The following is a 27,522-nucleotide window of genomic DNA, read 5'->3' as shown; positions in this document are numbered from 1 at the left end:
TATTGATTATTGTTTGCTCGATGTTTATGGGCTTCTGCTGTAAAGAGTAGAAGTAGATTCTTGTCTCTTGCTTTAGAAAATTGCATTAGCTTGTGAATCTACAAGATTTTCTACAAACAGAGAGTCACATGTGTGAAGACTCAAACGAGAGCTGTATGAATTGAAACAATCACTCTGTGCTTGGTACACCAGGATCGAAAACTATTTCATCGGGTTGGGCTTCACCAAAAGTGAAACAGATGCAAACCTTTACCATATTATGGTTGAAGGTATATTATTGATTATAGTATTATATGTCGATGATTTAATTCTAACAGGTGACGAGAAGATGATAAAATCTTGCAAAGAAGATTTGGCAAGAGAATTAGAGATGAAAGACATTGAAAAACATTGAAATCCATCGGGTCCAATCCCTATCACAAATCACTATCACTGATGTCAATGGCCCTGTATATCGGGGAATCACTGATCGTCGATCACCGATCGCTGTTATCCCGATCTACCGCTCATCGATACGTCAATCTGTCGATCGCCGATACGCCGATCTGTCGATCACCGATATGAAGATTAGATCTGGACCATTGATCTATTCCTTGATCGGATGGTCTAGATTGCATCGCATGTCGCTATCGCATATCGCTGCAGCAGACGCCGATCGCCGACGCTGATCGCCGACGCCAATTGCCGATACTCTGATTTGATCCTGACTGTTGATTTGTTTCTGATCTGACAGCTGAGATTGCACGTCACTGATTGGAAGATTGCATTTGCAATGGCCTAGAGGTCCTGATCTTATGCCTTGTGTTTCGTTGACCCGATTCGCTGATGCCAATCGCTCACTTGCCGGTCTTAAGTCCTCGATATCGCCGATAGCCTACCTTCCTCCGACCCAATATATTGACGATCGCTGATCAGGGGTTTTAAGGGCCTTGCATTAAGTCCGCCCTTTGGACCCTCTGATTGTGATTTTCCCTTTTAAGGCTTAAAACCCATTTTTAGGAGAAAATGCCTCATTTTCCAAAGGAACAAGGTAATCTTCTTTCTCCCATAACTTCATCATCCGGACTCGGATTAGAGTGTCGTTCGCACCATTGGAATCAAGGTGACGAGCACTTTGATTTGATGTCAAGATACTTGCCTTTGTTCTTTGAATTTTGAGCTTTTCCATGCCATTGTATATGAAGATCCACCTGGATCAATCCTCCCCATTGAGGAACTTTTGGACCGCCAAAATCTTTTATTAGTCAATTGGTAAGTGAGGGAATTGTTCCCTCACTCTTTCTTTCTCCAACCATTTTGCCTTGTTGGGGTGCATTCCCTTGAAAACAACTCGAAGGTATTCCACATGTCCTCATCGTGAAGTCCTGGTTCTTCTGTCAAGGATGATGTCTTCAAGTAACTCATCGAGATATTCTGGTGCAAAATCATCAACAATAGGAACTATTCCCACCTCCTCGGTGTCCATGATTAATGGTGGTTCATACAGCTTTAAGTTCTCCATGTTCACTATGGAGTACATCTGCATATATATTGGCAAAACAAGATGAAAGACATTGTTTCCAATCTTCTCCAAAATGGTGAATGGACCATACCGAATTGGTCGCAACTTCTTCCCTTCTCCCTTCATCCTATCCTTGCTGATGTGGAACCACATGTTGTCACCCACTTGAAATTGATGGTCGACTCGGTGTTTTTCATGTCGAGCCTTGTAACGGGCTTGAATTTTCTCCAACTGCTCTTGTACTGCTTGGTGAATCAACTGGATTCGCTGAATGAACTGTTGAGCTTTGTCCCTATCATTACGTCCACTAAAGTCATCTTCCCTTCCAAAGACCATATCAAAAAGGTCCTTTAGTAGGTAACCAAAACATGTCTCAAATGGTGAACGCTGCGTAGATGAGTGCACTGCTCGGTTGTAGGAATGTTTCACATATGGGAGATGCTCATCCCACAACTTTGGATGTTTCCCACAATAGCCTCGTAACAAGTGTACCACAGTACGATTGACAACCTATGTTTGTCCGTCAATCTGTCGATGAAATGTTGTGCTTCTTTTCAACTTGGTGCCCATCATCTTCCACAAGATGGTCCAAAACTCTCCAAGAAAGAGAGAATCTTGATCTGACACAATCGATATGGGTAGCCCAAAATGGACCCAAACATGCTAAAAGAAAAGATAAGCAGTCTTCTCTACAGTAATTTGCTTTTTACAAGGCATTAGAATACACATATTACTAAAACGGTCAATGATGACATACAAATAGTCGTGACTCTTTCTAGACAAAGCCAAACCTCCTACAAAGTCCATCGACACACTTTCCCATGGATGACTCGGAATAGGGAGTGGTGTGTAGAGCCTGAGTTTTCTATTAGAGGGCTTTGAAACAGAACACATCACACAACCCTTTACATAGCGAGTCACAATGTTCTTCATATGAGGCCAAAAACAAAATCTTTGTACATGACATAAAGTCTTTTCGACACCAAAGTGTCCAGACACAAGAGAGGTGTGGGCCTCTCGAATTACATGTACCCGTTCCCTTGTGGGAATAAACAATTTACCAAGGTGATACAACAGTTTCCCCTGCAAGTGATAGTTGTCCACCTGTGAACCATGGGTTAGTTTTGCATAAATCTCTTTAAAGTCATCATCGTTAGCACATTGTCAGCATAACTCTCAAAAGCTAATGAAGCATTATGTAAAATAACAGAAGCAAAAATAGGAGGGCGAGATAGCATATCGACCACTTTATTTCTAGTGCCCTTCTTATACTTCATTACCAGATGAAATTGTTGAAGAAAAACCATCCACCTGAAATGACGAGATTGATGCAATTTGGTCAATGACTAAAGGTATTGCAAGGGCTAATGATTCGTATGGATGATGGTCTTCTTGCCGATCAGGTAGTGTTTCCACTTTTTCACATTCTGCACCAAGGCATAAAGCTCCTTGTCATAAGTGGGATATTTTATCACAGCTTGAGAAAACTTCTCAGAATGGTAACAAATCGGCTTCTTTTTTTGCATCAATACAGCTCCCATGGCATAACCATTGGCATCAGTTTCGATCTCGAATGGCTATTGGAGATATGGTAAGGCTAAGGTTGGCATGGTGCTAATATTTTCCTTCAATGTTTTGAAGGACTTCTGCTTTCTTGCTCTCCATTGGAAGACCTATTTCACACTTGTCAATGTGTGCAAAGGTGCTGAAATAATAGAGAAATTAGCAATAAATCTCCTCCAATACTGGACTACACCTAAAAAGTTGCGGACCTCGGTTACACTAGTAAGCTTAGGCCAATTTATAATTGCTTCAACTTTAGAAGGATCAATTTTTAACTGACAATGACCAGCAATATCACCTAGGTAACCCAAAGAGGTTTTCCCGAACTCACACTTTGACAATTTTACAAAGAGTTTTTCTTTTTTCAGTACATCAAGCACTTTCTTTACATGACACACATGTTCAACCCAACTTTTACTAAAGACAAGTATATCATCTAAATATACAAGAACAAATTCATCAATGAAAGGCCTAAAGAGATCATTCATGACCCTCATAAAAGTGGCTAGAGTGTTGCAAAGTCTGAATGGCATCACCATCCATTCGAACAGCCCCTGTTTGGTCTTAAAGGCGGTTTTCCACACATCCTACTCTACAATTCGGACCTGGTGATAACCACTATGCAAATCTAATTTGGTGAAATAAACAACATTCTTTAATTGATCTAATAAGTCATCAATGCGTGGAAGAGGGTAGTGATTTTTCACCGTGATTTTGTTTAGTGTGCGGTAATCCACACACATCCTCCATGTACTATCTTTCTTTGGCACTAAGACAATCGGTGAACCACATGGAGAAGTGCTCAGCCTGATGATCCCTTGGTCCAGCAATTCCTGCACTTGTTTCTTGATTTCCTCCATCTCAATGGTTGACATCCTATACATGCCAATATTTGGCAAAGGAGCATCATGCTACAAGTGGATCTCATGTTGTATTTCCCTCCTTGGAGGTAATCCCTTCGGTACCTAAAACAACTCATCATAATTAGAAACTAATTCAGATAATTCCCGTTTATCTTCCTGATCAAAACCCTAGAAAGCATCAGCTAATTCTGCATTTTTTTCCCTTACAACCATCATCATGCAACCCTTACTAGAATTCACCAGCCTTTTCATTTGTCTAGCACTTACAAGGCTGGCATTGATTTTAGTTTGATGAGCCCTTACTATATATTCTACCCCATCTTTTGTGATTTGGTATTTGTTTTTGTGATGAAAGAAGACTTCCTTTCTATCATATAGATATGGGCTCCCTAACACCATGCCACAGATATCCAATGGGATCACATCCAGTTCTACTTCATCCACTAACTTAGAAGCGATTACAAATTTTACTTTACACTGCTTGGTTACATTCAATTTTGCTTTATCATGATTCCATCCAAGCGGGTAAGGTTTCGGATGTGGTTTTGTCTCTAAGACGAGTTTCTTTACCAAGGATTCTGCGAATAAGTTTGCTTGTGATCCAGTATCAAATAGAGTTTCTACTTTAGTATGATTTATGACAACTCTGATATGAAACAATTCAATTCTATTTTGATCATTAGGAAGGGATTCATTTATAGAACTAGTGCCTTCATGCAATTTAGAATTACCATGAGGTGTAAGAGTACCTTTTGTTCCCACGACTGTGATTAATGCTTCATCTCTGGAATCCGATCCAAGGTCTTGCTGTGAAGTTGCCACTGTCTTCTGCCCTCCATACTTCTTTGGACGCTTTTCTGGGTGCTGCTTCCAACAGTGATCATCATCGTGACCTTGTTTTTTGCAGTGATTACAATACAACCTTTCTCCTTCTTTGGCTGTTGTCGTCTTCTTCTCCTTTCCTTTCCATTTAGCTTTAGATTTGCCATTGGGAGGTTTGAACGGTGGTTTTCTAGAATGATCATCTCTTTCGTTTTTTCCCCTGTTCTAAATATGAATTGCCTTCACACTGGCTGAGTCAATAGTGGTTGGTTCAAACAACAATAATAAATGCCTAATGTAACTATGTAATGAACCAATGTACTTAGTTACTACTTCAGGTGTATCAAGTGCATTACCCAAATTCAGTGCTTGCTTCCTAAACTCCTCTGTAAAACCCTAAACATCCTGACCTTTTCCTTGCCTTAAATACTACCAATTCATCAAAGCTTTTTGCTTGTATCCCAAGGGATAAAACTGTTCCTTTAACGCAGAAATAAAATCAAGCCATGAGGACAAGAGGTTACCCACATTCTTATTGCTCTACAATTTGCTCTCCCACCAAACGAGAGTGGTGCTACTCAGCCGTAGATAGGCCAGCTGAATCTCTGCCTCATCCTCCACGATCTGTTGAATCCTGCAGTAGACCTCAATCTGCCTAATCCAATTATTAAGCTTCTTTGTGTTAGTTTTGCATTAAACATGGGAAGATCAAATTTAACATCTAATTTAAATAAAGTTTACTTAGATGCATCCCTGGGATTTCTATGATTATGGTGGTGAGAGGAAGAAGAACTTTCACTCGTGGAAGGAGAAGGAGGGGGGTCTTCTCCACCATTTCCATGCGCTGAACCTTGTTCTTCTGGTTTTGTCTCTTCTGCTTTCTCCAGCCTTAAAACCAACTGATTGATAATTTCTACCATTGTATAGAAGGTCTTTCTGAAATTACACTCCTCTTCAAGATGAGCCTCATCTTCTGCCATGTTTCTCCTTCGATGTGCACACCCCGCTTCGGGATCGAAAGGCTCTAGTTCCCCTTCACCTCTTTGGAGCCTGTTTCTTGTTAGCATACAAACATGTAATTCACATCTAAAAAGACTTGCTCTAGTACCACTTGATCCAGGGATCTTTTGCTTATAGATGTATGAAAAGAATCACATGTGAAAATTGCAGCTTAACATAGAAATTTAATGTGCACACAAGAAAGAAGAAGAATAAACACATAAATCATGAAGAAAGACAACAAGGCTTGATAACGGAGTTCGTCCAACTTGGACTACGTCTCTGGGCCCTGCTCGATCAATGGGGAGGCCTTCATTCATTAAATGGCATGAAACGAAGAGAATACAATCATCAATTACATAAAAGGAGTCTTATACCTCCATTCTAAAAGATGGCTGAGAAAAGGAGAAATTAGATGGAGAAATGGATAGCACCACTGTGCCCATGGTGTTGAGAGGGGCTGAAACCATATAAAATTTGCTCAATTTAGAAAAAATGGACTATCGGCCCTCCCGTGCTGCTCCTACCTCGAACTGCATGCCAAAATCCTCTCCCCTGTACTTTTTCCAATCATCGGGTTTTTATAATGTCTCTTTTGTGACAAAGGCCACTAAAATCAGGGTTGTTTTGTTTATAATAGAAACCGGTGGAGTAGAAGGATTGGTGGGCACAACAAACCCTTTAAAATAGCCTTTTTTCTGCTCAAAGTGATATACACAAAAACATTGAAAAATCTGAAAGGCCAGACTTCAAAATATATAAAATCGGACCTATAAATCCATCGGGTCCGGTCCCTATCGAAAATCACTATCGCTGATGTCAATGGCCCTGTATATCGAGGAATCGTCGATCGCTGATCGCCGATATCACAGATTGTCGATCACCGATATGTCGATTAGATCTGGACTGTTGATCTGTTCCTTGATCAGATGGTCCAGATTGCATCGCATATCGTTGCGGCCCAATGCTGATCATTGATACACTGATTTGATCCTGACCATTGATCTGTTTCCGATTTGATGGCTAAGATTGCACGTCACTGATCGGTAGATCGCAATCGCAATGGCCCAGAGGTCTTGGTCTTATGCCTTGTGTTTCGCCGACTTGATTTTCCTATGCCGATCTTAAGTCCCCGATATCGCCGATAGCCTACGTTCCTCCAACCCGATATATCAGTGATCGTTGATCGGGGTTTTTAAGGGCCTTGCATTAAGTCCGCCCTTTGGACCCTCCGATTGCGATTTTCCCTTTTAAGGCTTAAAACCCATTTTTAGGAGAAAATGCCTCATTTTCCAAAGGAACAAGGCACTCTTCTTTCTGCCATAACTTCATCATCCAGACTCGGATTGGAGTGCCATTCACACCGTTGGAATCAGGGTGACGAGCACTTCAATCTGATGTCAAGATACTTGCCTTTCTTCCACTTTGAATTTTGAGCTTTTCCATGCCATTGTATCTGAAGATCCACCTAGATCAAACAAGCCCATGGAGACTCCTCTAGCAAGGAATTGGAGGAAGGAAGATGCTACTTCAGGTGAAGTGGTAGAAGCTACCATTTATAGGCAGCTTGTGGGTTCACTTATGTAATGAATGCATGTAACATGCATTCGTTACTTTTTATTCCCCGACAATTAGTAGTGGATGCCATCTCTCTGGGTTGTAGCCTGTATAGAGTAGCGTAAGGTAGGGTTTAAAGTAAATAATATTTATATAAATTAAATGTTTGATAAATGTTAAATAGTAATAAGTTAATAACAAGTTATTTAATATTATATATATATATATATATATATATATATATATATATATATATATATATATATATATATATATATATATATATATATATATATATATATATATATATATATATATATATAGTATTTTTATTTTTATTAGATATTGCAAAGGAAATATCGTAAGGCATAAATTGAGGAACAATTGCCACATTAGAATGGACAAATGACTTTGGGTCATTAATAAGGTGATGTGTTGTCTCAACCACTAAACAATAGGCCAACAAACAAAATAAATTGAGGAAAATTCAACACATGGGAATGAACAAATGACTTTGGGTAATTCATATGGTGATGTGTTGTTTCAACCACTAAACAACAGGCCAACAAACAAAATAAATTGAGGAACAATCGTCACATGGGAATGGACAAATGACTTTGGGTCATTAATATGGTGATGTGTTGTCTCAACCACTAAACAATAGGCCAACAAACAAAACACTGCAAAATGTTATGATCATTACCATAGTAAACACAATGACTCTACACACAAGAATTTATTCTTTACTGGAAGAGAATATTGCTTACCCATATCCACAAAAAGGAATGCAAGGTGGAAAGCATTCAAAGCATTTTGCAAAACAGAATCTCTATTATTATAACTTGTAGCATTGTTCCAACCATAGTTACCAAAATTTGGCAATATACTTACATATATTCAAATATATCATTTTTCCAATATTTTAAATCATTAAAATGTATAATTTATAATATTGAAAATGATAAAAAAATGTTTTAAAATTGTTTCAATTATAAATATTGCACATAAAATTATATATTGGACCAATTAGCTTAGTTTTACATTTACAATAGCAAGTAGAATAATAGGTTTTAAGAATTTTTGTATTGATCCATTCACCCACCTACACCATAAATTATATGATACTTAATATAAAGTAAATTTCCAAGAAATTCCACATTACAATGGACCATCAAGATTCCACATTATCAAGTATTTTAGTTTCATAATGAAATGGTATATTAAGTATTTGCAAAGATTCTTTAAAAATACACATTTATGTTATCAATGGCTAATTACTTATTTATCAAACCAAACCCACCTATAATTTATAATATATAGGAATAGCATCTATTAATACAAAATGTTAAGTATAATATAAAATGTTAAGCAATATAATTTAATATTTACTCAAAATCTCAATAAAAAATCCACTTTGAAAAAACAAAATTTTATATTTACTAAGATAATTTATACAAGTTTTCTCTTGGGTTTAAATTTGATAAATCTACCCATTATAAATTTATAAATTATATATTTTTTATTTTTCTTTACAAAAACATGATTATCATAGATTTCTAAATATTTCATTTCCTGTAAATTTCTTATTACATAAAATCACCTCCACCATTATCATTTATTAAAGTTAATCGTATGCCATTCACAGTAAATGGAATGCTGGAATCTATAATTATAATTAAAAATTTGCGAAGAATCTAATATCGTGAACTCGACTATCCAGTGTTGGGTGTGGAGCATGATTATCACCCTAGTTTAGAGGTCTTTGTTTCAACCGGATGTATAACCCAGGAATATTGTACACCCCTCCACGCAGGGGGGGGGTGCGGGGGAGACTTGTCCCCCCTGCCGGGGTTTGGGGGGGCCCAACCCCCTCGGCTGGGGGGTTTGAGGGCCAGCGGTCCCCTGGTGGGGGTTTCGGGGGCAGTGCCCCCGAAGCTAAAAACAAATGTAAAGTTGCCTTGTAAAAGTATAGTAATTTCTAGTCAATCTGGGCTATTCATTAGGCGGATGATCTCACGGTAGAATTTATGTTTAGTTTAGGGTTTTTTGCCCTTGAAGGCAACCCCTCTCTTTGTATGAGGGTATTGTATTGAGGCTGTGAAATATATGTGTATTCTCAGAGCGAGAAATAGAGAGGTGAGACTGTGAGAGAAAACAGAGGATATTACAGCGGATCTTTTGTAGGTTGTGTCTCTTCATTTTGCTGGATAATAGAAAGGAAGGGCTGACTGTTGAAGGTGGACGTAGCCCAAACTGGGTGAACTACGTATATCTGTGTCTCTTTGGTTTTATGTGTTTGTGTTTTTCCACATATTATATGTCTTGCATTTCTCTATCATATATATTATTTTTCTAACATCCACTGCATTGTTCCCAAGCCAAATTCGAATTGTCGTTTTAATTCGCAAATCCAATCGAACCGTTGAATTTACAATTTTTTTCAGCAATACGGCTGAATTTGGTAACTATGGTTCCAACCAACAAAACTATCTGCACATTTTGGAATATCATATGGTAATAAGTTTCAAAGAATTCAATAAAAACAACCAAGATCATTTATGGCTCACATGATTAATGGTACCATGTCCTATGAATCTAATATTTTTATGCACTTACAATTAAGGGAGAAAAAAATATCCAAAGAGTGTATACCACAAGGACCAATAAACAGTATATTTGATAATCCTTGTTAGCCTCGGGAAAAACAACATTACTTCTCCTTAAATCCTTCACAATCAATACAAATGTTGCACAACACAAAGTCCATGTTGTTGTCAATCAAGCAATAGTGATGATCAAGAATGCCACCAGGTTCATTTAATCTCATACAGTGATTAATGCACCAAACATAGGTGTACCATCTGCAACGACTTATATCATTTTGCTGATGTTGCTATTCTGAGTTGATAGATTTTTAAAATTTATCCCAATAAATTTAGTTGTATTGCATGATAAATAAGTAGAAATAAGCAAGCATTGTATGGTTTTATTTTTTAACGTTTCTGTACTTTCACTAACCCAAGTTTGCAAACTCTCCTTTTGAAGATGATATAGACAGCACACGAAAATGATTCTAGTTCATCAGACTTAGGACATACACAACAAGCAAAGAAACGTAAAGCGAATTGTAATCTTAGCAATGCACTTGGTAAGTTGGTAAGTTCATGCAAGATGTTCGCTCACATTGTATTACCTCAGCACCCTCTATGAAGCCTCATACATTTTGGGAAAGGAATCCTAAGTCTACTTGTTTAGATCAAGGCCTTTGTTGTAGTTGAAGTTAGTCAAAATATTGACACAAGTATAAAGTTGTACAGAGAATATAATTAGTGACTGAGGCTTATGATCAGTTGTCAAACGATTAGAATTGGTTCTTTAATGGTACAAACCATTAAAATTTTTGTTTTATGTTATTAATGTAATCTTTCACCAAATTCCTGTGTATATAACAAGAAATGGAAAAGCATTTTTAGTGCAGCATATAAAATTGGTTTGTCACCAGTTGGTGGGTAGTTTGTCTTGATTTAGACTCCCCGCTGCTAAATTTCCATAGATACAATCCATTTGTACAAAACCTACCAACATAATACTCCTAGCAACAATATTATCAATACACGTAATTTAATGAGGTTGTAAATTTGTCAGGAAAATAATGGAAATTCAGGTATGTTTTTGATAAAATTTGGTGATTTTTTTTGGAAATCCCAGTTACAGCTATCAAAATTCAAGAATTGAGGTGGGTTTTGATGATACTGAATCAATTTTGACCATAAAAAAAGATTCAAACACTCTTGCTATCATATTTTTTAGGAAAAAAATGACCAGATTCCTACAAGTTTTAACTCTCCTAGAAAAATTATTGCTTGGTAGACAACACCTTATTAATACATTAACGTGAACACAAAGTGTTAGGTTCTAGTATGGCTGTACCTCCATACACATAGATTGGAACAAATTAAAAAATATTAAAAATATCGAATATAAAAAATGCATTATAGAAAATACACATTGAAAATATTAATTACATAGGATGTTGAAAAGTTGAATGTCCCACTTTAGCCTACAGGAAGAGTTCTTTTGCTCAAAGCTTAAAGCCACTAAAGTGGATTGTACTAGTACTCCTGGGATCAATGTGACTGTTAATAATTGTTGGGCTAGACGTTTCCTCACCACTGAGGGCTATAGCCAAAACATTACAAAACTTGCATATGTCAATTTGTCACTATATATGAAAAAGGTAGTTCTACAATATATATTGAAGGGGGGGTGGATAAAACTTGAAAAGTTATGCACCGAGAAAAAAATAGATAACTACCAATTAACATCAAGGCCCCCACAATCCATCAAACATTGTGAGTACATGACCATTGTGCAAGGTTATAATCATTGCACCATACCCATACTTATCTTGAAGCACATGTGGAGGAACTGTATGGCATGCTTGCAAAGTAAAAATTCTAAAATATTGTGCTCCTGTAATTATAACATTGGAAGTATCCCATAGTTGATCATTCAAACAATCAATCAAGTAAAAGAGTAGTGGTCAGACAGTTATAGAGGATTTGACTATCTATTTACCCACAACCTACAATTTCAAAAAAAATGCTAGAAGATAGGACTTGTCATTGCAGGTCATTTTCGCACTGCAAAATATGAAAAACACATCACACTACATTAGGAAGAATTCACATCTCCATTCCAAGTTTTCATATATTAGAAATAAGCTGGCACATTGGATTCCAACTGAAATATGCATAATGATCAAAGGCCACTATAGAAACAACTTGTCTATAAGCTACAAGGGTGAAATAATTCAATCCAAAGCAACACAACAATCATATTCATGACTGCATAGCATACCTAAACTTCCAACTGACCTATATGTGGTTAGAAAGAGACTAACCTATTAGTCATTCTTTCATTTAATGGACTTCACTTTTTCTGAGCAGATTCTTCCATCATATCAGCCAATAATAACATGAAAGAATCAATTCAAATAAAAATATGAGATTTGAAAATAATAAGTTTGTACTTAATTTAATTGAAGTAAATAATAATAATGATTCCATGAAGTCAATGGTTGTGTGGGGTGCCAAAAGTTTGTTAGGAGGTGTTTTGGTTTTTTGTTTTTGATTATTAAATATAGAACCGGTACAGATTTCTTAAATGGAAAAATAAAATTGAAGTGAGAAAGCAGGGTGCCCACCTAGCAACAATTGGGTATTTCCTTTGGCCATTTTGGGTTAAGATTTTTTTGTTTTTATCTTCCTTCTAAAATTGTTGGTGTCATAGCTTCTTCTTGTTGTCAACAATTTGGAAAATGTTAACAAATCACTTCCATTCTAAACCATTTTGATCCTAGATCAGTTTCTTAGTCCCAACATGTCACCAAAATTAGATTTATCCATCCATCCTTGATATTCATTTAAATATTGTACTTCTTACCATATGTGTTGTTGATATATTTTCTTTCTTTGAGGCCTGTTAGGTTTGGTTGATTTAGTTATAAGCTGGCACATTGGATTCTAGCCGAAATATGCATAATGATCAATAGCCAATGTAGAAACAACTTGCCTATAAGCTACAAAGATGAAATGATTCAATCCATAGCAACATGACAATCATATTCATCATTGCATAATAGACTTGAACTTCCAACCGACCTATATGTGGTTAGAAAGAGACTAGCGAGCTAGCCATTCTTTCATCTAGTGGACTTCACTTTTTTTGAGCAGATTTTCCATCATAGCAGCCAATAATAACTTGAAAGAATGAATTCAAATAAAAATATGAGATTTGAAAATATTAAGTTTGTACTTAATTTAATTGAAGTAAATAATAGTAACGATTCCCTGAAGTCAATGGTTGTGTGGGGTGCCAAAGGTTTGTTAGGAGGTGTTTTGGTTTTTTGTTTGTAATTATTAAATATAGAACCAGAACAAATTTCTTAAATGGAAAAGCAAAATTGAAGTGAGCAAGCAGGGTGCCCACCTAGTAATATTTAGGTATTTCCTTTGGCTATTTTGGGTTAAGATTTTTTTGTTTCTATCTTCCTTCTAAAACTGATGGTGTCATAGCCTCTTCTTATTATCAAAAATTTGGAAAATGTTAAGAAATCACTTCCATTATGAACCATTTTGATCCTGGATCAGTTTCTTAGTCTTAGTATGTGACCAAAATCAACTTTATCCATCCATTCTTGATAGCTATTTAAATCCTGTACTTCTTACCATATGGGTTGTTGATATATTGTCTTTCTTTGAGGCCTGTTAGGTTTGGTTGATTTGGTTATAAGTGTTTGATATCCTGTCATCAATCCGCGTCCCAATTTTCCTTCTTGGTGACTTGTTAGTTTGCCATGCTCAAAGAAAAATCTGGGTAAAGTCATGTTTTGGCTGATTTGGTCATCAATGGTGTGAGCCTTTGTTATCCTCTCACCAATACCTAGATAGAGTTGGATACAATGAGCTTTCAAAATGGCTTCTGGAATATGGGATCAAGAGCTAGACTTGAATTGTATATAATAACAACTGGGGATCAATAACATTACCGTTCAAGAATTGCTTTGAGGGTACAGAACTCGAAAAAGTAAAAGCTTTTAGGTGCGTATTGAGGAATAAATAATATCTATTTCTAGGAATGTTTCATATTCTATCATTTGAGATTTTTAAAGTTGCATCTAAGCCCATAGAGATGCTAACAATTTATCTTGAGACAACATTGCTAAAGAAAGAAAACAGTTTATAGGTTTCACAACCTAAAACTCCTCCGCAGATGATAGCTATTGCTTCCTCAAATACAGAATCATCGATGATATGGATAGATTGTTCACCTCCATATTAGAATATTACCAATCCGAACACCCTCTGTCATGCTTCAATTCTAACAAAAATTGTGAAGATGGAGACAACCCTAGAGACAGAGACAACTACAACAACCATCTCAACCATTTTGTTCTCATATCCAAAAGGGATAAATCAAGGCAATATGAAAAAGATAGTTCTACATTATATATTTGAGGGGGAGTGGATAAAACCTTAAAAGTAATGCACCCAGAAAAAAATGGATAACTCCCAATTAACATCAAGGTCCCCACAACCCATCAAGCATTGTGAGTACATGACCATTGTGAAAGGTTATAATCAATATTGCACCATACCCATAATTATCTTGAAGCAAATGTGGAGGAATAGTATGGCATGCTTGCAAAGTAAAATTTTTGAAATATTATGCTCCTACAATTATAACATTGGCAATATCCCATTGTTGATCATTCAAAAAATCAATCAACCAAATGGGTAGTGGTTAGACAATTATAGAGGATTTGACTATCTTCTTACCCACAACCTGCAATTTCAAAAAAATTGCCAAAAGATGGAACTTTTCATTGCAGGTCATTTTCGTACTGAAAAATGCAAAAAATACATCACACTACATTAGTAGGAATTGAAATCTCTATTCCAAGTTTTCATACATCAGAAATAAGCTGGGACATTGGATTCCAACTGAAATATGCATAATGATTTGTAGCCATTTTAGAAACAACTTTCCTATAAACTACAAAGGTGAAATGATTCAATCTAGAGCAAAACGACAATCATATTCATGACTACATAAAAAACCTAAACTTCCAACTGGCCTATATGTGGTTAGAAAGAGACTAGCCAACTAGCCATTTAAAATTACTTAAGAAAAAGCAATCATACAAAACTCAAAACCTTGGAATTTCGTTGTTTATATCAATAAAACAGGATACCTGGTTTACCGTCTAATCCATTAAATCTTGCGCTCTAGCATTGAATCAAAGCTATCTGTTGTAGAACCCTCTGCCTCAATTAAAGATTCAATGTCTGTTGTAGTAAAACCCTCTGCCTCAATTAAAGATTCAAGGTCTGTTGTAGTCGAGAGAAATCCATGGAAACGTGGGAGAAAACTTGCAAATGGCCATGGAGAGCCTCTGAATCATGTTGAGGCTGAGTGGAAAAGGCTTGAGAAATTGGACTAGAAAATTTATGAGCTTTGTGCAGTGGTCCTAATGTGTCAAAAATGGACAAAGCTTCTCTGCTCAGTGATGCCGATGATCATATCAAAGATATTTGTTTCAAGCAACAGGGTATGGAGTCTGAGTAGGTTGAATAACATCGTAACTGACTAATTCCTGTCGAAATTCAATCCAATGGTCTAAACTATTTTAATCGTCTAACATCCAAATCAACGGTTCATGAAGGAATGGGTGGTATGGGAGGGGAGTTATTCTCAGAGGGAACGCCTTGCGACGTAATTTTATTTATTTATTGTTTGGCTGATAATATGGAATAAATCATATTATATTTTCCGCACACAAACAAATTTTATGGTTTTATAATGTTAACTAATTATTAGGTTTTTGCTATAAAATGTTCAGTGATGTCATATTTTCATTGCATGCCTGATAGATTTCCCTCGGGCTATCTTCATGCATTGGCCTTATATCTGAATGCAAGATCTTTGGCTACTCATTATCTGTACTTGGAAGATTATCTGTACGATCTACAAATTCCTCGGAGGACACCAACAATGAAGCTCCATTGAATGAAAATAGTACCAAAGCCTTCACATAGCCCAGTGGTCAAATTTCCCAACAAAAATCATGTTCTGAAATCCCCATCGCATCTCACCCATCTGCTGATGCTAACTCCTCCCTACAACATGCATCCTCGACAAACATAACCGACTACTATTTACACTCATGCAGATGCCTCGAAAGCCCCATCGCATCTTTCCCATCTCCTAGTGCTAACTCCTCGCAACATGCATCCTTGGTAAACATGATCGACTACTATTTATAGTCATGCAAATGGTGGAAGCTAATGGGTCGACAAAACACCCTTTGGGTTTCACGCCACCCCACCATTGGCGAGGCCCTTCCGACGACTGGGTCCTATCCCACCCCAACGTTAACATCTCATAGGTCTGTCCCAAACGTTCGCGTTAACAAATTCATTTCCAACATCCATTTCCTTGCTCACCATCCAGATACTCCATTGGCGGAGCTCCTGTTTGTAGGTGAGCTTGCCAAAGGACACAACGGGTCACCTAACTCTGACAACCACACACCCTAAAGTTCTGCCTTTGTTGTTCTGAATTCTATTTGATCCAGGATCATTTTGAAGCCCGTGCACCCTCAAACAGAGAAAATTAACACTGCCTGCAAATATCGGTCCAATATTCAACATGAGCAACAAAGTCCAAAATAGGAAATGTCGCGAGTTTCAGATTTAAGGTCTAGTTAATAAGCATGCACCCTCAGAAAGAGAAAATTGAAACCGCATGTGTTAATTAGATTGCAAATATCAGTCCAATGTTCAATGCGAATGGAGCTTAAATTACATAAAGAACATGAAAAAATCGTGACATACATTTGTACCCATACGTCGCTCATATTGTAAGTTCAAAATAGGAAATGTCAAAACCTACGCAGATTCCAAGCTTGGTTAATAAGCATAATGTTTGTTTTTATGTCGTTTTTGATGGTGCTGGTCAAAAACCAATTTTTAAAAACCTTCATCCTCCACATTACTAAAACGCAATTTGTAAAACCCGAAATCCTCCACATTACTAAAACCAAATTTGTTCAAACTATTATATAAAGGAAATGTTGTTCTAGGTTGCACATAGCTAGTTGTTGCTTATTAAGGTTAGGAGAGAACCAAAATTGGTTGCAAAAAAAACCACACGTCAACTCCCTGGTCAACCGTTGTGGCAACTCACTGTCAACCATTGCAAAACCTCGCTTGTTAATGATTGTGACAACTCATTGGTTAACTATTGCAGAAAATCACAATTTCACCATTGCAGAAACTCACTAGATGATCGTTGAGGCAGATCGTTGGTTTACCACTATGGCAACATGCTGGTTTACAGTTGGGAGTCCTTACAGTTGTGGAAAGTCACTGGGTCACCATCGTGGCAACTCGATCAGTCATTGTTGCAGCACATTCTGGGTTACCATTGCAGCAACTCACTGGGTCAGAAAATGGTAAGCAAGTCAAATGGGAAACAATCATTTCCCTTCTGGTGCAAGACCCTAAAGAAAAGATCATATTTTCTAGAATGGATTTAGATTGGTTTGAAGTATATGGAAAACACATGGACATTGATCAGATTGCAAAAATCCCTTCAACTAGAATCAGAGAACCCAGTTGCTCCATGTTCTTTCACCTGGGTACAAAATAAATGCAGAGGTTCAAGGTCTACTACTTCCTTTCTATATGAAGTGTAAGTTTTTTAAAGATGCATCATTTAGATGTTGGTATTAATAGTGCTCGATCATTTTTCATGGATTCATATGTATTGAATTTTCAAACATTTTTATGCATCTATTATTTCTCATATGGCCCCGAGGATAGAAGAGGACAAGATGAAACGAAGCAAAGATCCTCATTTGTGAAAAAGAGGGGTTGCCAATGCCATTTCATTGTAAAAGTTATGGTTCAAATCCCTGAGATAATGATAATAACATATAACATGTATGAGCATGTAGATAGACAAGGATGGACTTGTCATGGCCAACAGGACACTTCGAGTCATGCTAGGTCCCTCCATCAACCAAAGTAATCAAGGGACATGTTTTCTTATGTAGAGAGTTGTTTCTTCTTGGAAGTGTCAATTGACTTGTTTTGCAAAATGCATGTTAAAAAATATGTTGACATGGATGCTGCAACTTGAGATAGGGTTTGTTTTTGTGTAGGAAATATGTTGTTAGCATCTATAATCGTCTAATGAGAGGAAAGTATCAGTTGCATAAGAAGGATGAAATGAGTGTGAACCTTTGGTATAGAAAACACCCAGATAATTTTTTATTTTATCAAAAGCCCATTGGTGGATAGATCCCTTTTATGGTTGGAATTATGACGAAGTGGATGTTGGAGACCATGGTGAATCTATCGAATAATAGCCTAATACCCATGACTTCAACATTCAGCATGAATAAATATGGGGTGAGTGTATTAAGAATGATTGATCTATTACAATAATTTGATTAGTAATGATTGATAATGATTAATGAGCTGAGGTTGACTTCAAATGTTTTTTGAATGTGATAATACCAATTGTACACACTCACGGTGTTTGATGAGTAGCAAAGTGGGGTGCCAGTTGCATGGGTGGTGGCATCATGTAATACATCACAAGACATTTCACTATGGTTGGAGCACCTCATGCATAGGTGTCACTAAGTTGATCATAGTTGGAAAGTTAATACCTTCATGGTTGATGATGCATTGGATGAAATCAATGCTTTAAGGTAATTTCAATCTTCTTATTATACAATACAACTTGTATTCATTACAAAAATAACATGCTTGAAATGAATTGAATGTGGGAGGAGAATCACAAGGTGCAATGTTATCTTGTGTGTTTGGCACGCACGTAGAGCATGGATAAAAAATGTAAATCGATTGGCCAGCAGTCCAGAAATAACAAAATAGATGTTTATTGATTTGGGTTTAATTATGAATTATTGTTCCAGTGTTGAAGTGAACAATGCAATTAATGCTTTCTTCAACAAATTTGCTAATCAGGAGAAGTTCTAGACAATTACCATAAGAATTAGGTTGCTGGTGACAAGATTTGTAAGTTGGCAAACTCTTTCTTACATTTCTCTTTCTGGTTTTCATATGGATGGAATATATTCATCAACCCAACTTTTATGCATTTAGGGATGTGGGTAAACAATGTTGTGGATTCATATCACTGTTACCTAAAGTCAAAATTTCTATCTGATAGAAGAAAGAAATTTTCTCATAGGATGGATTGGTTGATATATGTTCTTCTAAAAAATGTTGAACCATGTTATCAATTTAAGGAAATTATAAAAAAGGAAGGATTTTTGAATAATTACAGGAAAGAGAAACAATTTAAATCATCAATGGAAAGAGAAAAACGAATTCCAGATAGTGATTGCAGCCCTCATGAGCAAATGTCTCATGCTTTTTGGGTGAGGAGTCAATCTAATAAGCAATATCTTGTCACTTGTCATAACACAAATTTATTAACTTGTGATTTCCCATGGTCTATTCATGGCAACATTTGCAAGCATGCCATAAAGGTGGGTTGGTTGTCTTCCCGTTCAATGGCTTCAAACCAATTACTAAATCATCAAAGAACAATTGATTCATACAATGACCCTCCTGAGATAAATATAGAGACAATATCGGATATTGGTGAAGATGCAAACACATTTTCCATGGATAGTCAAAATGTTGATGTAAATGTTGAAGGACTTGAGTTGGCCAAAGAGGATTTATTTGGCTACATAGACCTGGTTCAAAAAATTCCTCCTCCTACTTTGACCAAGACTGAACAATTGATTGCTTTGGTTAAAAAAATGTTGGATGATGCCAACAATCTTCATATTATGGATTACGAATTCACGTGTGGGTTGGGTGATTTTGAGTCATATTTGAATAGGAATAAGAGTTTCCTGTGCCCCAAAAAGAGAAGAAAAACAAGCAAACAAAATGCAAGAATGGAAATTGTCTTGAATATCGCTACAAATGAAGATGAACCATTTGAGTTTGAACAACTCAACAAGCGAGGTCGCCCTCGCTCCAACAATGCATGGCCTTCTAGGTTTGTTGTGATGCATTTGTTTTCAGTTTGATTTTAATATTTATTAGTGCATTATATGTATTTGATGTATTATTGTTTTGTTGAATATGTTCATGTATGTTTGATAGGTGGTGAGGATATGTTTGTTGATTTTTCTAATTTGTCTGAATTGTCATTTAAGGTCAGTAAATAACTCCATGAATCTACACTCGGTCTTTCAATACATCCATTATTTTGTATGTTATGGAAGATAAAATTCATGGGGTTTTCCATACATGCATTATGCTTGCACACATTGGTGTCTAAACATGAATATGATATATAAATTGGAATAAAAACAACAGAAATGTAACAAAATTTGTAGAGAAAATGCAGAGAAATTGTAACTAAACATGTAAAACACTTTACCAGTTTTTTATAACTGCTTAATGTTAATGGTGATATATTATTGGAGAATAATATATATTACAACATCAAAGATTATGCATTTTCTGACTATAAGTTTACACACCAGTGGAAATGAGTGTCAACAACGTTGTTTGTCAGCAACGGTGAGCTAATTTATCAACAATGGTGAGTGGGAGAATGTCAGCAACGGTGAGGGAGTGAATATAAGCAACAGTGAGGGAGTGAATGTCAACAAGAACACAAGGGTAAATTTGAATATGAGAATGAAGGGGGATTTTCATGAATATTGCTGATACAATAATCATTGTGTCCTGCTTCACCAAGACGAAGATACCCTCTCGTTTCCATAATTTCATTCCAGTATTCAAACTCTTTTTTCTTTTTTCTTTTTTTCCTTTTTAGGGTATAAAACTTTTTATATATCCTTTTTGGAAGCCAGATCATTGGATAGTGAAATCTAAGACCGATCCGGTTATTCCCACATTGTTCCATGGAAGTAATATACTAAGCAAACCTTGTTAAGGCTATATTTAAGTTTAGGTAGTTAAATGGATCTTTATTTTAGGTTCGTTTCCATGAAACATCCCACCTTGCTTTACATCCTTCTTGTGCAGCTATCTCCAATATTTGAATCTGGGTTGTGCAATATGCAATGGTCTATTGCCTATTCCTAGCGATATACTCTGCTAACTTTGACGAACTGGGCAACTGTTGTTATTCTTTTATCACCTCCATAGGTATTTCATATTCTCCTCTAACCCACAGAATGATCTCGGAATTATGTTTAAAATTTTGAAGAGCTTCCACCCAAATGGCTTGATTTCTCAAATACGATATAAAGGCTCTCAATTTAACATCCCCTACATCATTTTTGGGATTCCATTTTTTGTTAAGAGATATCAGAAAATTATGTTGGTACAATTCACAAAGCAAGTATTTTTTTAGATTCATGCAAGCCCTATATGCTTCTATGATATTGACACCTAATCATTGGGATTGGGTGAATATATGTAAAATAGTGTAAATAGAAAATAAGGAGAATAGGAATATCAAGAGACACTGGGAGATGAAGCCCAAGAGTCTCTCCCTCCATGCATATATCTATGATAAGCCTTAATGGAAAAACACAATTCATTTGAGGAGTTACCTCCTGGCCTGACATGGTATCAGAGCCACCTCCATTTTAGTTTCCCTCTTCTCTTGTAACTCCCTTCTTTTATTTTTCATAACTCCTCAATTTGTCATTTTTGTCAATTTCTCTATGTGTTGCATGAGTTCTATAATGTTGGCCGAAAATCTCAATCAAGTTGAATGAGAAAAACTTGGTGCTCAAATGTTGTGATGGTTCATTCCTACGTTGAATTGAGATTGGCATGGGTTGTTGTGCTGCCTGGAAGCACTGTGTTGTATCAAGTTTATACATAACCTCTGTGATTATTGCGTAGTTGAAGAGTGGTAAGCCTTAAGTTTGTTTTGTTAAATGGCGTAGGTGACTATGTAATATCTTTGTGTTACAACTTGCGACATCATACCACCATACTTCTCATCGATACACCCCTCTCCGTGTTGCATATTTGCATGTCAGTGGCTCTGTGGCTTCGAGGCTCTATGGTTGTTGCGCTATCACATGCACCACCTCTCCACCACCCGGTTTCTCCTCCTGACTCCCGGTTACCATACCACACATTTAATTGGTAATACTCCCCCACTTGTATATTATCCCATTCATATACCATTCCTCCTCCCTCACATTTAATACAACACCTCCCACACAGTTAATATACCACCCATCATGGCATCGAAACACCATACCGCCTCCTCCATTGGTTCATAATCCAGTCATATGTTGACCCCCTCTGTCATATATATAACTCTCGGTTATATAACATATAACCTATGTCATATACATTAAGGGATTTTTGAGGTCTAAAATGGGCCTCCTAAGGAAATTATAAAACAATAGTGGAAATAATAAAATAAGATTAGATTACATCATCAAATTTTAGAGGGAAAAACGACAAAACTATTTTTTCAACTTATCTCCCTATAGGTTTACTCAAATTTCAAGTAGAAACACTTGTTGGATGGAGAATTTGATTCGTCATCCAAGGAGTACCCATGTTGCATACTTTCAATGGACCATACTACACGAAAAATGAGAAATACATGAAAAACGTGATTGTAATCATGTTTTTCATGTATTTCTCATTTTTTGTGTAGTTTGGTCCATCGAAAGTATGCAACATGGGTACTCTTTGGATGACGAATCAAATTCTCCATCCAACAAGTGTTTCCGCTTGAAATTTGAGTAAACCCATAGGGAGATAAGTTGAAAATACAAGTTGAAAAATGATTTTATTATTTTATTATTTTTTAACCTGTGTACCTTTGTTAGATCCCTATAATACTAGTGATTACCCCATTACTATTGTAGTTGTATCCCTTATTAATATTGTTGTGCCCCTATTGTCCCCATATTGTTATTACTGTGCCCCATAGAATCCCTCTATTGTTATTTTTGTGCCTTTATATTATTATTGTTAGGTCCGTTGGGTTATATTGTGACTCCCTAGAATCCTATATATAGAAAGGAGGTTTTTTCATTTGAATCATTCATTTGTGTAATGTAAAGGAGGTTTCCCCCTCGAAGAGGCTGAATTCTAAGGCGTTGATCTATATTTTCTATCTTTTTGTGAGCTGGTTTAATAACATTTGGTATTAGAGCTTTGGATTCTAGGGTTTCGCTGCTCCAAATAAGTCATCGTGGAATTTTCGATATAACTTTTTTTCTGCAACGTTTTAGAAGCAACAAAAAAAAAACCCATTTGAGACGAAATTGCACTGAACCTCGGGTCCGAATTTTAGAGCTTTTTGTGCTATATTTGCAGAGATATGATCTGAGGAAGTTGGTCTTTTTGCAGAGTCCTGAATTACATTCCAAACAGGTGACCTAGGGAAAATCGTCATAACTTTCTCTCTGAGCATCAGATTGAAATTTTGTAAGAAGGTAAAAAAATAGGATAGATTGTAGTTTCTTGTATAAATTTTTTAGAGCCAAAGGTCGAAACAGGGACACGTGGCATGTCGTACAAGTTCGCTCTACTGAACTAGTCTATAATCAGGTCACTGTGGGATATTTGGTATAACTCTTCCTTGGAGAATCCAATTTGGATCAGATTGGTGGCATTGAAAAGAGGACACAGAGGGCTACTGCATGTCACAATTTCAAAATTGGATGATTCAAAATTACATAGATACATCAGAGACAATATTGAGCTCCTACAAAGTGAAAAAAGGTGTGTAGATTTTTTTAAATTTTTGCTTAAGCTTGGTTTGAAAAATTATTTTGAAGGAATTCAAAGGGCATAGTAGAGAATTATTATCGGTAACTGATGCCCCAAGGAAAGAAAATGCAAACACCTAGTAAGCAACTTGAAAGCTCTAGCATGACTCATGAAGAAGAGGAAGAAATACTACATGATATATCAAAATTACAAGACCAAGTGCAACAAATGTCACTCTCACAAAAGCTAACAGAAGCTAAGATAAATGGCGTGGAATCTAAGATAAAAGGCGTTGAAGCTATGATGAATGGCGTGGAAGCTAAGATGGATGATTTGAAGATAGATTTGAAGAAAGATTTGAAGACAGACATGGCAGATTTGAAAACAGACATGGCAGATTTGAAGATAGATTTGACAAATTTTCTACAAGAAATACTTACTAATGGTGAAAGGGTAGTAAATGAAACTCATGATGCGAACAAAAGAAATGTTGATCATGATTTCATAGACTCTAATGTTGGGTCAAAGACCCACCATATTCCAAAAATCAATATGAAGAAGTTTGATGGCAAGGATCCCGCAACATGGATATTACAGATGGAGCACTTTTTCGATCTCAATAATGTGCAAAACACACAAAAGGTACGTATTGCAACTTTATATTTGGAACCAAATCAGTTTGTATGGTATCAATGGCTTTGCTCTCGTAAACAAATTATCACTTGGGCAATTTTTATGGAAGAATGGACAACAGATTATGAGGATACAAAAAGCAACACTTTTTTTAGCCAATTGATAAGTCTCAAACAAAAGGGTTCAATAATGGAGCACATTGAGGAGTTCCAAAAATTGAACATAAGGGTAAAAAATATTCTAGAGAAGCATAGGATTGATGTGTTCATAGGGACTTTAAAGGATAATATCCAACGTGATGTTCACCTTTGGGAACCTGATTCATTAGAGAAGGCATTCAGGTTAGCAAGAAAAATGGAAAGAAAAATTATGGCAACTAGGAAGCATACCAATCACAACTATAAAGATGGAAGTGTTGTTGCCCCTGGTCTTCCACAACCTATAAGGTTGACACCAGAACAATTGGAAGAAAAAAGAGCAAAAGGGCTTTGTTACAGTTGTGATAGAAAATACACTAAAGGTCATAAGTTTGTTGAGAAGAAATTATTCTACATAGATTGTGAAGAGGAAGAAGAAAAGGAGCAAGAAAGGTCAAAAGAAGAGGATATACTCCAGGAACAAAGCCTAGATAAAGAAGAAATGAATCTGGCCATATCTTGTAATGCATTGGCGGGAATTACCACTCCTCAAACCATCAAGATAGAAGGACAAATCAAGAAGAAAAAGGTAACAATGTTGATTGATTTAGGAAGTACCCACAATTTTATTCATTGTAAGGTAGAAAAAAATTGAATTGCTTCCTATATCCAGCACCAGAGTGTCAAGTGATGGTTGCAAATGGAGGAACAATAAATTTCTCTGGAAAGTGTGATAATATCAAGCTATCCATGGGAGAACATGTATTGACCAGCCCAATGCTTTCCATTCCAATGGGAGGTGCCGATGTTGTACTAGGAGTCCAATGGCTACAATCCTTGGGTACAATAGCTTTTAATTTTCAAGAACGTTTCATGAAATTTCTGCGGAAGGAAAGGAAGTTGAATTAAGGGGTATTACAGGGAATCCAGGAAAGATAATCAGCTCTAACGGTAAGAAAAAGCTTCTAAAAAAGGAACAAAGAGGTGTAATTGCACAACTATGTTCACTAGATGTTTCCACATTGAAATCATCTATTTCTCCAGATCTCCAAAAAGTCTTGGACAATCATTCCAAGGTATTTGAGACTCCCAAAGGTCTCCCACCTATTCGTGGTCATGATCATGCTATTCATCTGATTCCAGGAAGTGTTCCTCCAAACATTAGGCCGTAAAGATATCCCTATGCCCAAAAGAGTGAAATTGAACGTATGGTTGCAGAAATGCTAGAGGCTGGTATAATTCAACCTAGTCAAAGTTTTTTCTTTGCTCCAGTATTATTGGTGCACAAGAAGGATGGATCATGGCGCATGTGTCTGGATTATAGGGAGCTCAACAAGCTCACTATTAAAGATAAGTTTCCCATTCCTGTCATTGATGAATTACTGGATGAATTGCATGGATCAATTTACTTCACCAAGTTGGATCTTCATTCAGGATATCATCAAATCAGAATGAAGACTGAAGACATTCCGAAAACAACATTTAGAACTCATGAGGGTCATTATGAATTTTTGGTCATGCCTTTTGGCCTTACCAATGCACCTTCTACATTTCAAGGTTTGATGAATTCCATTTTCAAACCCTTCCTTAGAAAATTTGTGTTAGTATTTTTTGATGATATACTAATCTACAACAAGTCTTGGAAGTATCATGTTGAACATGTTGACAGGGTGCTACAACTATTGGAGGAGAAACAATTATATGCAAAAAGATCCAGAAGTTTCTTTGGAGTACAAGAGGTGGAATATCTGGGTCATATTGTATCTCATGAAGGAGTTAAGGTAGACGCTAGCAAAATTAAAGCCATTAAGGAATGGAAAAACCCCACATCCATAAAGCATATGCGAGGATTTCTCGGGTTGACAGGGTATTATCACAAGTTTGTTAAGAATTATGGGAGAATAGCAGCATCTCTAACAACATTATTGAAGAAAGATGCATTTTCATGGACTCCAGAAGAACCAAAGGCCTTCGAACATCTTAAAGAGGAAATGTGCCAAGCACCAGTCTTAGATACACCAGACTTCACAAAAACCTTTATTGTGGAATGTGATGCTTCAGGAAATGGAATTGGTGTTGTTTTAATGCAAGATGAAAGACCCATTGCTTTTGAAAGTTGTCCAATCAAGGGAAAGTTTTTACACAAAGCTATTTATGAGAAGGAAATGTTGGCAATACTACATGCACTTAAGAAATGGTGACCCTACCTAATGGGAAGACACTTCAAGGTAAAAATGGATCATGATAGCCTTAAATACTTCTTAGAACAAAGATTATCCTCTGAAGAGCAACAAAAGTGGGTCACAAAGATGTTGGGTTATGACTTTGAAATCATCTACAAAAAAGGGAAGCAAAATGTGATGGCAGATGCACTCTCAAGAAAGGATGAGGATGTGGAAGAATTGTTGTGTGCCATTTCTACTATCCAACCAGATTGGATAAACGAAGCAAGGGAGGAATGGAAGAATGATGAAGAAGTGTGGGCACTTATTTGAAACTTACAGCAAGATTCCAGTACATCTAATACATTTAGCTGGAAAAATGACTTGTTATGGTACAAAGATCGCTTATACCTCTGTAAGAATTCCCAACTCAAACAAAAGATTCTTATGGAATTGCACACTTCTCCCTTACGAGGGCCCTCAGGATTTTTAAAAACTTACCACAGGGTTAAGAAGGAATTTTTTGGGATGGCCTTAAATTGGATATTCAAAATTTTGTGGCAGAATGTTTGGTTTGCCAACAAAATAAAGTTGAAACAATTAAGACCCCAGGTCTATTACAATGTTTATCCATTCCAAGCCAACATTGGGAGGAGGTTTCAATGGATTTTATCACAGGTTTACCCAAGTTTGAGGGAAAGAGTGTCTTCATGGTGGTAGTTGACAGACTTACCAAGTATGCACACTTTTGTGCATTATCACATACTTTTAAAGCTAGTACAGTTTCTACTGCATTTATGGAAACAATTCAAAAGATACATGGAAATCCAAAGATTATTGTAAGTGACAGAGACCCCATTTTCACTGGAAATTTTTGGACAAAATTATTTTCTTGTCTCAATACTCAGTTAGCTCATAGCTCATCTTATCATGCTCAATCTGATGGGCAAACTGAGATAGTAAACAAATGTTTGTAAGGATATCTTCGTTGCTCTGTATCTG

Source organism: Pinus tabuliformis, chromosome 2_2 (genome assembly GCF_031772625.1).
Source record: "Pinus tabuliformis cultivar Carrire ecotype Pingquan chromosome 2_2, CPIR1, whole genome shotgun sequence".
Taxonomy (NCBI): domain Eukaryota; kingdom Viridiplantae; phylum Streptophyta; class Pinopsida; order Pinales; family Pinaceae; genus Pinus; species Pinus tabuliformis.
The sequence above is the reverse complement of the archived record's forward strand: the minus strand, read 5'-3'. Positions refer to the sequence as shown.